The sequence below is a fragment of the Malaya genurostris genome, chromosome 2, assembly GCF_030247185.1.
Source record: "Malaya genurostris strain Urasoe2022 chromosome 2, Malgen_1.1, whole genome shotgun sequence".
Classification (NCBI taxonomy): Eukaryota; Metazoa; Arthropoda; class Insecta; order Diptera; family Culicidae; genus Malaya; species Malaya genurostris.
This window is the reverse complement of record NC_080571.1, coordinates 19,023,912-19,040,473: the sequence shown is the minus strand read 5'-3', so window position 1 is coordinate 19,040,473 and position 16,562 is coordinate 19,023,912. Positions and strand designations below refer to the sequence as shown.

The following is a 16,562-nucleotide window of genomic DNA, read 5'->3' as shown; positions in this document are numbered from 1 at the left end:
GAAATGGGTATTGTAAGAAATCGTTTATTTTCTAAGTAACTGTCATTTATTATGCTAAAAATGTCCAACTCTGTTGAGCTCAATGCATTGAAATTGTTGAAGCAATAGGGTAACAGAGGTATTTTGGCCACTTCATGTATTTTGGCCCACCTAACAAACTTTATCGATTTCATCGGATTTTATCGATGTTATGTAACTCATTTTGCATCAATTTGAAGCTAATCACATTAAATTACCTATTGCGGAAGGGGTTTTTAAAGATATTACAATATTTGGTGGATATTTTTTCAAAGTGGGCCAAAATAAAATCAATCGTAAAGTGGGCCAAAATACCTCTGTTACCCTAATGCTTGGCTGTGCAATATCATATAATAGGTATTATTTTAGATTATAGCAATTTTTATAGCAAAACTTCAACCTTGACAGGCTACTGAATGAAATGAATACAAGCCAAGTATTATCGTTCATATAGAATATTTGAAAATATAACTTTTATATAACCTGTGATACAAACATTGTGGCCAGGTGAACTACTGACAAAGATATCGAAGATACTCGAAGGTTCTCTTGTCTTCAATCGTTCTTTTGAAGGAGAATCCATGCTTGCTATCAAACTCAGGCATATACATAATTAGCAAGTTGGTCAATTCATAAACAAATAACCTCATGTTAGTTATTCATAATTACTCATGATTCATAACTCTAGTGTAAGAGTAACCACGATTGAATTAGAATATATTCAAAGTGTTAAGGATTCAAAATCCATCACGTCCAGTCTTTTCTACAAGCCAACATAACGAGAGGTAAGCCCACTGCGCTCAATAATTGAGAAAAGGTTCTGGTTTCTATGTGTCGGTTTTTCTTGTTATGCTTTGTGCGACGGTTCGTTCAACTGAAGTGGTTAAAATTTTGCTCGCATTTTATGACGCTACATTTCACCTTAATCAATTACCCGATCATTCGATCGACAACCCGACATCCCTACACACAAGTTATTTTACAGAATTCTATGCATAAATTTTTTTTTCACGGTAAATCTTGACAACGGCATACATCTCCATTAGACATATCATATACGAAACCCATTAGTTAGAGTGAGATCTGTCGTCTCTGTTCGATAGATTCACTTCAGGAGTAAGATGAAATTAGAAGCATTCGCTTCGAGTTTTCGCGTAGCTATAACAGCAGTATCGAACAATTTTCGAACTACTTTTCTTGCGGTATTGATTCTTAGACCCGACGCAAAGATATTGTGTTCGATTTTATCACAATCCTGAGATTGATAGTCGAGTAATCGGTAAAATACTTCCGAGCTTCATTAAATTGGGAAATCGGTTTCAATGAACTGTCAAACCACGTCCAGTTTGTAAATTTGGAATTTGTGAAATTTGTTGGATTAAAGCAAAGTGATTTTTGTTCAGAGTTTTATTTGTTAATAGAACAGGTAACTGCACTGGAGAAAGTATTGAGATTTCGTATAAATATTCTTCAATATTTCAGAATAAACTGTTTAAACCATTGTTTTTACATCCAGATGTAAATCATGGATACGTACCTAAGATACATCATCATTTTGCTGTATCTAGCACATTTTTAAACTGCTATCTTTTTTTTTAAGATTGCAGTGGAAAAAGTGAAGCGGTATATTTAAAGATCCGTATTCCCCTTTTTTTTAAATAAATATTTATTGGAATATGAGTTAAAATTAAATTATTAAGATTTAAATTGGGTGTTCAGCCACAAGTGGTGACTTTTCAGCCCTATTATATATATGATTTGGTTATTACCATGAGGACATTATTTGCTTCCGCAATTCTGAGATTTTTGTGTAGGGAAAATTCTAAACCTACTTGTATTGTGTAATAATCCGTATTCCCCTTAAATTTTCGATTAAGGGGCGGGTAGTGTCTAACACTTTTGAAACATCATTTATTATTTTCTTTCTATTTTCTGATAGTAAAACATCTCAAGAGTATTCTGCGAAATTTTGAAGCCTATCGGAACAAAACTCAGCAAGTTATGGGCCTTTATCTTCGCCGATCCCATACTACGAAGAAATAAAAGCTGCGTACACAGGCCTAAGATTTCTGCTTCGGCTGACTTAAAAACTTGACAAAACATTCTCGAAATGTTTCTTTATAACAAAATACAAAAGAAAAAATATGGCATTTTGAGAATGTTAGAGCCTACGTGCTTCCTTGAGTATTAAATTGCTTCCTTTGATTCTAGAGACAATAAACTTTAAACGCGTTCTTCTCGAAAGCAAGTTTTGAAAGTCCGTGTCCATCGTCATTCAAAAACTACTGCACCAATTTTGTTCAAATTTTGCACACACTTTCTACATATAAAAAAAACCAGAACCCAACGTTTTCCTTTCCGTTGTTTGTTATTATGGAGAGGTTTTACAGCTACAAAATGGCCGATTTTTTCGTGAAAAATCGTACTTTTAAATTTAAACAACCCCAAAAATTTCAAAAAATAAAAAAAATCAAACAGAAACGTTGGGGTTTAGAAAAACTTCTGCTGTAACTATGCTGCTTTGATTTGTTCACTTCTGATTAACCTGCGCTGAGATACAGTGGACACCGCAAATCATGATTTTTTTGAAGCGTCCTCAAAAATTTCTCAATATTTTTCCACGAAAAAATTACAAAATGTTGTTCGAATAATGCTTTTTAACATACAAAATATTTGAATTTATTTTGCGAGAGTTAGTTCTAAAAAAAATTCGCAAAAATGATGATTTGTTCCATCATTTAGACCCTCCCCCCTTAAAACAACACACTTCGAAAAAAAAAAACCCTGTGATTTTTCATCTTATTAGATGCAAATAAATGAGACTTCGCAGTTTAATTCTGTGTCTATAATTCCATGACATGAAATTCATTGGAAAAAAAATGAATACTGATAGGAACCGCCGCGACTTGAACCGAGAATCATTCGATCAAAAAGTCTGTCTGTTAATCGACTGAGCCACAACAGCACACATCTGCTTGGCTGGTAAAAGGTGCATTTAAAGTCATACAGCCGGTATGTACTCCCAGCAGAATGTAAGTTACGGTCAAAGCCAGTAAAATTAATGCTAATCTAACATTCAGTCATTACAAATGAAATTTCCCGTTATTTGACAAATTAGATCTTTATGAATTACATCGTACGAGGGTTTAAGTCACCTGTAAAATTTAAATTTTGTGTGTAATCATTATAAACATTAAACGAGCCTTTAGAAACTGTTTTTACAGAACTGTTCGGTAATTTATGACAGGTTAGTCAAAATTTTATCACTACATGCTTTGTGATTGATTCAATTACCGAACGTTGTGTTGAGCGCTAGTAATACTAATCTTTAGGGTTCGTTGGTAGTACTACGGCCCGGCATAAGTTTTGTAGCTTCTTTGTAGTTCTTTAAATTTCGTTGAATGAGTTTTCTGGATTTTTTTTGGTCGGAATATGAATGACAGTCTGCGTTCCTTACGAATCTACTTCGTAAGAAAATTTGTTTTTGCATACAATGGAAAAGAATTCTAACTCATTTAACTGGAAACTACTACAGTATGGGTATTTTTGAAATGAATTTAAAGAGTACATTCCGGATGTTTAAGGTATTTTGCAAAATTCAAGATGGTGACATCCGGTGTATTGATATTTCTTAAGAACCCTTGCAATATAAGTATTTTCGGAACGGATTCGATGAATAGATGTCGGTAAACGATAGTTTTGGTGGTTCTAAAATCCAAGATGGCGACTTCCCGTTCATTTATAATCCTTGAAAGCTATAACAATATGGGTATTTTCGGATCGGATTCGATAATATGGTACCGGAAAATGATGTACAATATGTTTCAGAAAACATTCAGTAATAGCCGTTCAACCGAGAAGGTTGTGTATAGAAGCGTACAGTTTAATAACGCTGGTTGGTTTACACGCGTTAAATACGACAACGGTTGAACTACAGGTAGAAACCTGTTGGCAGCAGCCGTTAAAACGTATAGTCGTGCTGCATAAGAGAGCCCTAGTGCTGGGCCAAGCTGGTGAAGGAAACAACAAAGGGCGTTTCCCAAACTCTACCCAGGCCGCAATATACAGCCACAAGTGCTGAGCAGGAGAGTGCAAAGGCACATCGAAGAGGAAGAGTGCAAAGGCACATAGAAGCAGGAGAGTGCAAAGGCACACCGGTGCGAAGGCACTCCGGTGCAGAAGCATATCGGTGCGGAGCACTAGGAAGAAGGAGACAAGACAACTCGGTCTTTCCACTGCCATACAACACGCAGGTATACACCGGTGACCTGCGCTGGTTACAGCTGGCGAAGACGAAAGCAAATCGGAATTCGAGTGGTGCTGGATGTCAGGTAGCAGTAGCATCACATCATATTCTATCGCTACAGTGAGCTTCAGCATTGCATCAACGTCCAGATACATCCAACAAGAACATCTAGAGCAACGAGGATCTACACGGCAGTGCAACGGAGATAGACAACAATTTCAAGGTAGAAGTTTTTTCTTTTCCTTTTGATTGAGTACTGTGTAGTGTTGGTTTCAAATTTTATTTTAAAGTTTAGTTAAAAATATTAATGTAATGGATGAATCCATGGACGTAAATCCTAGCATGAATCCTATACCCCCACGAACGAAAAAATATCAGGAGAGCTCTTCTGGGCCTTGGATAGTCTTTTTTAGACGTATATCAAAGCCATTAAACATTTTTCAAATTAATAAAGGTTTGACATCACGATACTCTTCAATCAAAGAGATCATAAAAGTAAATAACGATAAAATTCGTGTTGTGGTAAATAATTTGAAACACGCGAATGATATTGTCTCTTCGGAACATTTCAATAAAGAGTATAAAGTTTACATACCCTCCAAAGATGTCGAAATTGACGGTGTTGTTACCGAAGCGAGTCTTTCGGTAGATGATTTACTCAAGCATGGTGTTGGTCGTTTCAAGAACTCTATGCTTGAGGGTGTGAAAATACTGGAGTGCAAACAACTGTACTCAGTAGTTCATGAAGAGGAAAAAAAAGTTTATCGCCCATCAGACTCGTTTCGAGTGACATTTGCCGGGTCTGCGTTGCCGTCCCATGTCTATGTCGATAAAATTCGCCTCCCTGTTCGGCTTTTTGTTCCAAATGTAATGAATTGTACGAACTGCAAAAAATTCGGCCACACAGCTACTTACTGTAGTAATAAACCAAAATGTATTAAGTGTGAAGGGCCTCATAAAGATAATGATTGCAACAAGGAAATTGAAAAATGTATTTATTGTGGGAATAGTCCTCATGATGATATTTCAGTATGCACTGCATTTAAAGTGCACAAAGACAAAATTAAGCTTTCTTTAAAAGCACGGTCTAAGCGCACATATGCAGAAATGCTTAAAATGGTCATTGATGTCCCCCCTTTGGAAACCGAAAACGGGTTTTCAAATCTAGAGGAACCAGAGGACTCTGACTCTGACGAAAATAGTGAAGGTAATTCGTTTATCACTACCCAAGGGTCAGTTAAGAGAAAGAAGTCTTCCTCCAAATTACCAAAAAAGACACCTAAAATTTCATCTTCAAAAAAAGATCCCCGTGTTAAACAAAAAAAGTCAAAACCAAAGACTGTGCCTCCTGGTTTGTCAAATTCACAAACCAATCCAGGATCTAGTACAGAAAAAGATAATAATCCAGTGGGCTCCATTTCACAGCCACCAACAGGATTACTGAAGTTTTCGGAAATTGTTGAATGGATTTTCTCAGCATTCAATATATCTGAACCCTTAAAGACCCTCATAATGGCATTCCTTCCAATAGCTAGAAATTTTTTGAAGCAGTTATCAGCTCAATGGCCAATTGTCTCAGGTTTTGTATCTTTTGATGGATAATTTATCACCCGTCGCAAATGATACAATCACTGTCCTGCAGTGGAATTGTCGAAGCATCATGCCAAAACTTGATTCATTTAAAATATTATTGCATAGTCAAAAATGTGATGTATTTGCTTTATGCGAAACATGGCTTACTTCAAACATAGCTTTAAATTTTAATGATTTTAACATTATACGTCTCGATAGAGACTCTCCGTATGGTGGAGTGCTTTTGGGAATTAAGAAATGCTATTCCTTTTATAGATTAAACATCCCTTCAACTTCTAGTATAGAAGTTGTTGCTTGCCAAATAAACATTAAAGGCAAAGATATTTGCATAGCTTCGGTTTATATTCCTCCAAAAGCACAAGTTGGACAGCAACAGCTTAATGAAATGGTTGAAGCCCTTCCTGCACCACGATTGATTCTGGGGGATTTAAATTCGCACGGTATTATGTGGGGTTCCGTTTACAATGATAGCAGATCATCTTTAATACAAAACATTTGTGACAATTTTAGCATGACGGTATTAAATATGGGTAGCATGACACGGATCCCAAGACCTCCGGCACGCCCAAGTGCATTAGATCTATCTCTTTGCTCAACATCAATTCGACTAGATTGCACCTGGAAAATACTGCCTGATTTACACGGTAGCGATCATTTACCAATCATCATCTCAATTAGCAGTAGCAATTGCATTGCTACTTCCGCTAGTATTCCATATGATTTGACAAAAAATATCGACTGGATTAAATACCAAAGTAGTATCTCTAGTATTTTGAATTCAATGGAAGAGCTCCCTCCACTTGAAGAATATGACTTCCTCATTTGTTCGATTCTGGAGGCAGCAGAACAATCCCAAACTAAACGCTTTCCTGGGCCAACGACTAACAGAAGGCCTCCCAACCCCTGGTGGGACAAAGAGTGCTCAGAGGCTAAACTCGCAAAACAAAATGCTTGCAAGACGTTTCTAAAACGGGGAGGAGGAACTCCTCAGAATTTTGAAAAACTTATGGTTTTAGAAACCAAGTACAAGAGCATACTTCGAGCCAAAAAATGTAGCTATTGGAGACATTTTGTCGAAGGTTTGTCAAGAGATACCTCAATGAGCACTCTTTGGAACACGGCCAGACGAATGAGGAATCGTACCGTGGGCAATGAGAGTGATGAATACTCGAACCGATGGATATTTGACTTTGCTAGGAAAGTTTGCCCAGATTCTGTTCCTACGCAGAGCATTATACGGGAATCTCCTCCAAATAATGGTTTTATTAATAACCCATTTTCAATGATGGAATTTTCTATAGCACTCTTGTCTTGTAACAATAACGCTCCAGGGTTGGACAGAATTAAATTCAACTTGGTGAAGAATCTGCCCAATCTCGCAAAAAGACGTTTGTTGGAATTGTTCAACAAGTTTCTTGAGCAAAATATTGTTCCACCTGACTGGAGACAAGTGAAAGTTATCGCCATTCAAAAACCGGGGAAACCAGCTTCCAATCACAACTCATATAGACCCATTGCGATGTTGTCCTGCATCAGAAAATTGTTCGAAAAAATTATTCTACGACGTCTCGACACTTGGGTCGAGACGAACGGTTTGTTGTCAGATACTCAGTTTGGCTTCCGTAGAAATAAAGGGACGAATGATTGCCTTGCATTACTTTCGTCTGACATCCAAATTGCCTTCGCTCAAAAGCAACAAATGGCATCTGTATTTTTAGACATTAAAGGAGCATTTGATTCAGTTTCCATTGATGTTCTTTCAGACAAGCTTCACCAAAATGGACTCCCAGCGGTTATAAATAATTATTTGCACAACCTTTTGTCAGAGAAACACATGCATTTTTCACATGGCGATTTGGCAACACTCAGAAATAGTTACATGGGTCTCCCGCAAGGCTCATGCCTCAGTCCGCTCCTCTATAATTTTTACGTAAATGACATTGACAGCTGTCTAGTAACCCCATGTACACTAAGACAATTGGCAGATGATGGCGTGGTTTCAGTTACTGGACCCAAAGCTATTGATCTGCATAAACCATTGCAAGATACCTTAGATAACTTGTCCGATTGGGCTGTTCATCTTGGTATCGAATTCTCTGCGGAGAAAACAGAGTTAGTCGTCTTTTCAAGAAAACATGATCCCGCGCAGCTTCAGCTCCATATGATGGGAAGAATGATCCAACAGGTTTTAACTTTTAAATACCTCGGGGTGTGGTTCGATTCCAAATGCACGTGGGGAGGACACATTAGGTTTCTGATAACAAAATGCCAACAAAGAGTAAATTTTCTTCGAACAATAACAGGATCTTGGTGGGGTGCTCATCCGGAAGATCTAATAAAATTGTATCAGACAACGATACTTTCAGTGATGGAATATGGATGCGTTTGCTTTCGTTCCGCTGCAAACTCTCATATTATCAAACTGGAGCGAATTCAGTATCGTTGTTTGCGAATTGCTTTAGGGTGCATGCATTCGACACATACAATGAGTCTTGAAGTTCTGGCGGGAGTTCTTCCATTAAAAGATCGATTTTGGGAGCTTTCATCACGCCTGCTAATAAGATGTGAGGTGCTGAATCCCATGGTAATTAATAATTTCGAACGACTAGTCGAGCTTCGATCTCAAACAAAATTCATGACAGTATATTTTAACCATATGTCACAGGAAATCAACCCTTCAAGATATATTCCTATCCGTGTCAGCCTCCTAAATGTCCCTGACTCAACTTTATTTTTCGATACATCCATGCAGCGCGAAGTGCGTGGAATCCCGGATCATCTACGTTCGACGGAAATCCCAAAAATATTTTCAAGTAAGTTCAGGCATATTGACTCTGAGAAAATGTTTTACACGGACGGATCGCGAATTGAAGAAGCGACAGGGTTTGGTATGTTCAACAATAATGTTTCGGCCTCATTTAGGCTTCAAGAACCTGCATCTGTTTATATAGCAGAGCTAGCAGCAGTTCAATATAGTTTGAGTGTAATCGTCACATTAATTCCAAACCATTATTTCCTCTTCACAGATAGTCTGAGTGCAATTGAAGCCATTCGCTCAAACATGACTGGCAAGACTGAACCGTTTTTCCTGGGCAAAATAAAACAGTGCCTGAACGACATATTGAACAATAATTATCTAATCACTATAGTCTGGGTCCCGGCTCATTGCTCCATTCCTGGCAATGAAAGAGCCGATATTTTAGCCAAACGTGGTGCTATTGAGGGTGAAATTTATTAGAGACCAATTGCTTTCAACGAATTCTATAGCTCGTCTCGCCAAAGAACACTTGCCAGCTGGCAAGTTTCTTGGGATAAAGATGATCTGGGTCGGTGGATGCACTCAATTATTCCGAAAATATCGACAAAGGCATGGTTCAGGGGACTGGATGTGAGTAGAGATTTCATTCGTGTGATGTCTAGACTCATGTCCAATCACTACACGTTAGATGCACATCTCCTTCGAATTGGGCTCTCCGAGACTAATCATTGTGCTTGTGGCGAAGGTTATCGAGATATTGATCATGTCGTTTGGACATGCGTGGAGTATCGTGATGTCAGATCTCAACTAATAAATTCTTTGCGTACCCAAGGTAGACTATCCAATATCCCAGTTCGAGACATTCTTGCTTGTCGTGACTTTTCATACATGAAACTTATTTATCATTTCATAAAGAAAACTGGAGTTTCAATTTAATAAAGGCCCCTTTCAAGACTTAGTTCTGATCCCAGCTGCGTCCATGAGTTCAACCAATAGCTAAGTTAGAATAAAAATAATGTAATGATACAAACAAACTCGAAACAGTTTATGAAATTATTAACAAAATGTCTGAAAATAACAGCTTATTTTATAATTTATAGAAGTTAATCGTTTGGTTCAAATAATATTTCCGAGTAGATTTCATAATTAATGACGAGTTACCTAAGATGATATTTAAGTAATAAGAGAATATGTTTTAATAAATGCAAAACGTTGTGACTATGTTAGAATTAAATTAGGATAAGAATATTATGTAAAAGTGATGCTACGGCGAAGAAAAACTTATGTAAACTGCCTTAAGAAATAAACGTATTTATGAAAAAAAAAATGTTTCAGAAAACGGTTTTTACTTCAGATCAAGTGTTCCCAAAGTGGTCGATATCATTTTTGCGGGGTCAACGTAAACGAAAACTGACTACGGGGTTGGACGAGGTCTAGAAATCGACCCCCTCTTGTTTGATATAAGTTGTTATTTGAAGTATTTACGCTAAAAAAGTTGTGTTTATTTGTCCATCCACAGAAATTGGTAAGTATTTTACATCAATATTAAAAAAGCAAGAAATTGAATTTTCGAAGGAATTTTTCGATGGGGGTCTGATGCCTAAGTTAATTTTAGTAAAGGGGTCCATGACCCAAAATAGTTTGGAAACCCCTGCTTTATATGGAGACCACCAGTTTATCGATATTACTTGAATATTGTACTATATGAATAATTTCGAAACAACCATAACAAGTAGACGTCTAAAATGCTTGTTCAAGTGCCTTACATTATGATTATTATAATCGTATTGTATGATTTCAATATTTTATTGAACAATTGAAAGTCTTAACCAAATATTTAACAGCAACCTCAAACATAAATCTTCAAGTCAATGACCGTGTTCTTTTTTGGAGTATGTGATAAAATCTAAAAAAACGGTACTGCTATTCTCTTATCGACTATCTCTATTCATCAAATCGGTTCCGAAAATATCCAATTTGTACAGGTTCTTAAGGAATATTAATAAAACGGTAGCCGCCATCTTAGAATTTTAGAACCACCTCAAACATAGTTTTCTACTCATCAAATCCGTTCCGAAAATACCCATATTGTAATGGCATTCAGGGATTATAATAAACCGGAAGTCGCCATCTTGGAATAAGGGTTTTAAGGGTTTTTAAGGAACCGGAAGTTGCCATCTTGAAGTTCAGAACTACTTCGATCATCGTTTTCCGACATGTATTCATCAAATCCATCCCAAAAATGCCTATATTGTAAGCTGCCCATACTTGCATATCAGTCCCATATGTAAAATCGGCAAGTCGAGAAAAAGACCATTGAAATTTTGTTTTCGAATTTTTCGATTTGTTGTGCTACCTAATGCTAATTTACATTTTACTGAACAAATCCTCAACTTTTATTGCAATTTCTGCGAGTATATTGAGGATAGATTGCATTCCTCAAGCTAACGCAATATTGGCGAAAATCAATATGGAACTGATATGCGAGTATGGGCAGTAAGGGTTTTTAAGAAATATCAGTAAACCGGAAGTCGCCTTCTTGGATTTTGAAACAACCCCAAACATCATTTTCTTGCACCCACTTTTCATACCCGTTCCGAAAATGGCCATGTGATTGGGGGTTTCCACATTCATTACACAAATTTTTTTCTGCAAATCAAATCCCAAATAACGTAAACTGTTTTTACGAACTAACTCCATTAACGAACCCCCGTTTAGTTCGTGAATGGAGGTTTCAGTGCAACAAGTAAGTTAGATGTCGTCGTTTAGATGGTGCCCCGAAATATACAATTCATAATGCATTCGCACAAAAAAAACCTTATTTAAATCAAATTTGAGCTTAAAATTGTCACGCATAGGGATGTCGGGAATTTTGAATTACTCAATTATTTAAAAATCGAGTATAATTTTGAAATTAATCGATTGAAATTTATTCGATTATCTGGCTTATTAATCGATTACTCGATTATTCATTCGATTATTACTATGGGATTTTTTTTATTATTCGATTAGCTCAAAAATCGAATATTCAAGCTAATCGATTAAATATTACTCGATTGTCTAGGTAATTAATCGATTACTCGATTAATCGATCGATATTACGACATCACTAGTCACGCATTCTCAATGAAAGAAACAATTCCAATAGCCTCATTTTTAATACTTTACTGTCTCATTCGTAAATGACCGACACCTGAACAAACGAAGAGAGGCGAAGCATTTTCGTTTCTCATCGAAAAAATGAGAGAGTATAATTGCCAACGTCATTCTTTCCTCTATGACAAGACGAAACCAAACTAACGTCTGCAGGAAGCATTATTAGAATTTCAATTCTCATTCTTTCATCGATGTATTCGAGCACCAGCAGGTAAAAGTCATTGTGAAACTTTTTTCTGTCATTTTCGATTCTCAAAGCTTCGGTTGAATACCGACACTGCATACTATGGGATTTTCACTGAAAACCGCAAATGACTGAAAGGGCATATGAAAGAAAAAACACAGTTTTGAAACTACTGTTCCGCTTATGTCATTGACTGGACATGGATTTCGGTCTCATTTCTCGTCATTTTCGTCTGTTTTGAGTCAATGAAAATGACTTTTATTAGCTCTGATTAAATTCATTGCAAACAAACAGACAAACGTTCGCTAACTCACCGGCGAGACCTACTTGGGTCAGGCGTCATCAGGCCTGTTTGCTATATTTTAGTAATCGGACGATAAATGACAGATCAAACAAAAACTTTTCATGATAATAATCTTTGCGAACCGAACCACCCGACTGCCCAGTAATTAGTACTTCGTTGTGGAATGCTATCTTAACATTTTTTTTTGTCTGACCGACAAACCGTTTTGCGTGTACGACAAGGCCATAAACTAAGTCGGCGGTTAATCTAAAGCTGTACACTAAAACATTTTCGTTTCGGTTTGTTTATCTGCTGTATTAAGGTGTCAACTGCGACAGCGACATTTCTCACGTGCTGCCTTTCGGTACACAACAAGTGGGGCGCCGTGCATCTAAAGTTATATCGATTATTGCAACGTCCATCCCTTTTCCGCTCAAGTGTTGAAGGTTTCGAAAAATAATATTTACTATACAACGACCAAACGAGCAGTCAGTGTTGCCAGCCTTAATCATCACTGCTGAGATCGGTTGCTTTCCTGGAACGCAGCGCCCTTCGTAAGGATGGCATCACGGGTGTGCAATCGAAATGAGGTGCAAATCGCCATTGACGCCACTTTAAACTCGTGCCTCGACGACGTCTTTCTCTTTCTCGCCGTGCTTACACAACCAACCAGTGTACAAGGTAGGTGGTTGGCTACTTTTTCTTTACCGTATGCGTTCACTGTTCTTGGTTACACTCTTGAGTCCTACTCTAGTAGTATTAAACTTTCCTTATCGCAAAGCGTCAGTACTCACATCTTTTTTTCTGTTTTCGTTTTTTTCTATCCTTCTCAGTTGACCAGTTTCGCATGTAGCTCATCAGTGCTTGAATGGGATGCCGACGTTTCGATCATGCAAACAGACGCTTTTACGCTGAGTGTCTATGGATTCAGTATAGATATAGGATTCAACGAAAGATACCAATGAAAAAAGTTTTTTTTATCATATGTATCACACATACAAAATTCCTATTTTGCAGGTGACCTAATCCCACATACGATGCAATTCATAAAGGCATAATTAGTTAAATGACGGTAAATTCCATTTGTAATGACTTAATGTTGGATTAGCATGAATATTCCTGGTTTGTACTGCAATTTGCATTGGGCTAGCAAGTGCGACTGTATTTATTTATATGTCAACTAGATGTGTGCTTCTAGGGCTCATTCGATTACCGGACGGACTTTGTGATCCGATGATTCACGGTTCAAGTCACCGCTGTCGCTATCAGCATTTTTTTTTCTAGGCTCCATTTATTGTAAAAGTTGTAAAATTATAATTTTTCAACTGCAAACCATTTAGCGAATAACTTTCACTCCTTCTGACAGCTGAGTAGCTGTTTACTCTAATGTCAAAAAACAACCATGATCGAGAGCACGGCTGTTTTTGACAGTTTAATAGCTGTAAGTTCAATTTTTTCTAAAGAAATCACTTCTGTGCAGTTTGCTTTTTACTATTCGCTTATAAAAATGCTCCAACTTTAGGTAAGAATATTTCGTCGATAAAAGTAAGTTTTACTCAAGATTTTTTTATGCTTATGCAAAATAAACTCCAGTAACTTTCCATATGTGAAATTCTGAACTGGGTTGCAGGTTAGGTCAAATTTAACCGCACGATAGAAGTTGGATAAAGCACAAGATTCGTTCTTGGGCTGCATCCAAACATGCCAGCTACTGGCGCAGCTTGCAAACTTGCGCTCAGACAAAAGCATTTCTACCAGATTTAAATCTGAAAATGTCAAAGTGTCTACTGCATTTTTCCAAGCATCATTGCTCTGACTGGACATTGAAAACTCAATTATCACATGGCTACTATTCAACGTGCTGAGTATTATTCGTGTGATTTGTGTGAATGCGATTATGGTACTTCACATCATCTGATATGTAACTGTCCCACATTGACGCAACTACGTATCCGGGGTTTTGGTTCTCCATACATGGTTGAGTCTGTGTATGCGGAGCTAAAATTAAAGGATATTCTATCATTTCTCACCCAATGTGGTGAGGAGCTATAGTTAGAAGGGTTCATCGTTCTTCCTGGAGCGAATGAATCTTTTCTGTATTGACCTTACATAGGTTTTAGCAGATTGTTTGGATTCCTTTATGGGGTGCCGAATTAACTTCTGCTCGTACATACGTGGGAATCGTTCTGCATTCTTCCGGGAATGCAGAATGGTGTCGCTTTTGTAAAATCTCTAAATCCTCTCGGGGTTTGGAGGTTTTATTAACTGTGCATTTTGGCACCTGCAGAGCATTCAGCAACTTTTCGGGGATGCAAAATGATTTGATTCTTTATGTTTTGTGCTGTTTTACCACCTCACCCACTTCACAATTCCCTTCTATGTTCCTTTTATCCTTCCCTTCACATCAGGAAATTGATGAGAAGCTACGGTAGGGCACAAATCTCCAAATAACCATGGGAATGTGCCACTTGAGCCAATTAGTTCTGAACCATTATATTTCAATTTATTTATTTCAATTTTTAAAAAGGGCGAATGCATTTTTTGCATGCATTTTCTTCAAATCTTTGTAACTCGGAACGTGTACAGAAATGATGTCCAGAAAGAAGTTTTAGGAAATCAATTAAAAGGTCTAATTTTGTAGTTTCCTAGCTATTGATGTGGTGTATTCGAAATTACCCATACGGCGAAATGGCCCTTTCGACGTAATGGCTTTCGGCGAGATGACCCGTTCCTTTAATTAAACACTCTTAAAAAGATGATTAAACACTCCTTAAAAGATGCACAAAAATGATTAAATATTTTTCTATTTTTTGCTATATTAAACTAGTTATAAAAATGAACATTTGTTGTAAATTTGAAGTTTTTTTTTTGAAAACGAAAAACTCTCAGCTGGAACAATTTACTTTTTACAAAATGTTCAATTTTTGAAACAGTCATTTAAACGGCAGCATATGATTTTAGAGATTACTAGCAACTGTGACTGTACTGTTCCCAAGCATTTAGACAAAGATAAACTCAAGATTACAATGTCCCATACGGTTCATTGAAAAATGTTGGGTCAGTAATCGTGAACCAGTTGGTTCAGTAATAATGTAATTTTATTGACCCTCCGGTAATAAGCGTCGACTAGTTCCGGCAAAATACCATGGAAACAATACTAGTTAGAGAGGAAGCAAACATCTGTTTGAATGTAAACAGAATGATTTCTTGCCAAAACTGACTTTGATGCTTCATTAGATGAGACAAAAACAAACTAAATAAATTCTAGGCAATGGTTCTAAGTAGTTTTTACTTTCTTATTTTAAGAATCACTGGATATGAGGCAAAATTTCTCAATATCGTTCATACTGTAACTTGATATTTTTTCAAACATAAACAGTCATTGTCATAGTTACGACGCGCCTAGCGATCAGACGCTTGTTGTTTTGCTTCAAAAGACTGAAACTGACAGTGAACCGAGCTCATCGAGGGGTCCAATTCAAATGATGCATAAGAAATCGCAGACTCTTATATCTTGAGTTTATCTTTTATTTAGACATGATATTAAAAATGCACGCTTTTCATTAAATCATCGTAAATCAAAAAGTCTCAACTGCGCAGAAACGGCGTACAAAAAGAAGTTGTAAGAACTGGACAACTCTGAAAAAAAGGTGGGTGGCTAATATCAGAGACATAACTGGGTGATGCGATTACGACTGCAACTTTTTTCGTTAGTTAATGAATTCAACAGATCCACGACAAAAGGGCCTAACTGAAAAATGGGAGTTTCTCTTTGGTTACTATTTTTTTCTGATCTATTAAGGAGCCATTACTGCAACTGTTTGAAAGATTCCATTATAAATCGAAAGCTTGCAGTTTTAATTAGAAAATTTTGCGATGAGTAAAGCGTCAAACATAAAATCAATCCGGTAAATCGTGAAAGAAAAAGTAAAAGTAAAGAGAAACTGTCATTTGTAGTTGGCCCTTTTGTCGTGGGACTGTCGAATTGTTTAATTTGCGTAACGATTCTACCACACAATTAAATTAAGCGAAACAGACTAGAATAATAAAAATGACCAGTCACAGAACTGCGCGTGGCTCGAATGAAAATAATAATGACACAAGTAATTCAATTGAAGAAAAAATCAACTAGTTATAAAAGATCTATTTTAGGTTCTTAGAAGAACTGAGTTGTTGAATGTTTCTACACTCCAAAAAAATTTTAATTTTACAGGTGACTTAATCCGTCATACGATGCAATTCATAAAGACCTAATTTGTCAAATGACGGAAAATTTTATTTGTAATGACTTAATCTTAGATGAGCTTGAATTTTACTGGTTTCG

The 16,562-nt window shown here is 36.8% G+C and overlaps 1 protein-coding gene and 1 long non-coding RNA gene across 3 annotated transcripts in view; one reads left to right on the top strand and one right to left on the bottom strand.

Annotated features, from left to right (window-relative positions):
* Positions 1 to 16,562, bottom strand: part of LOC131432527 (uncharacterized) — a 178,569-nt gene that overhangs the window by 109,604 nt on the left and 52,403 nt on the right. The window lies entirely within an intron of this gene.
* The window catches only part of LOC131432528 (uncharacterized), a 62,842-nt gene that overhangs the window by 15,752 nt on the left and 30,528 nt on the right, over positions 1 to 16,562 (top strand). The window lies entirely within an intron of this gene.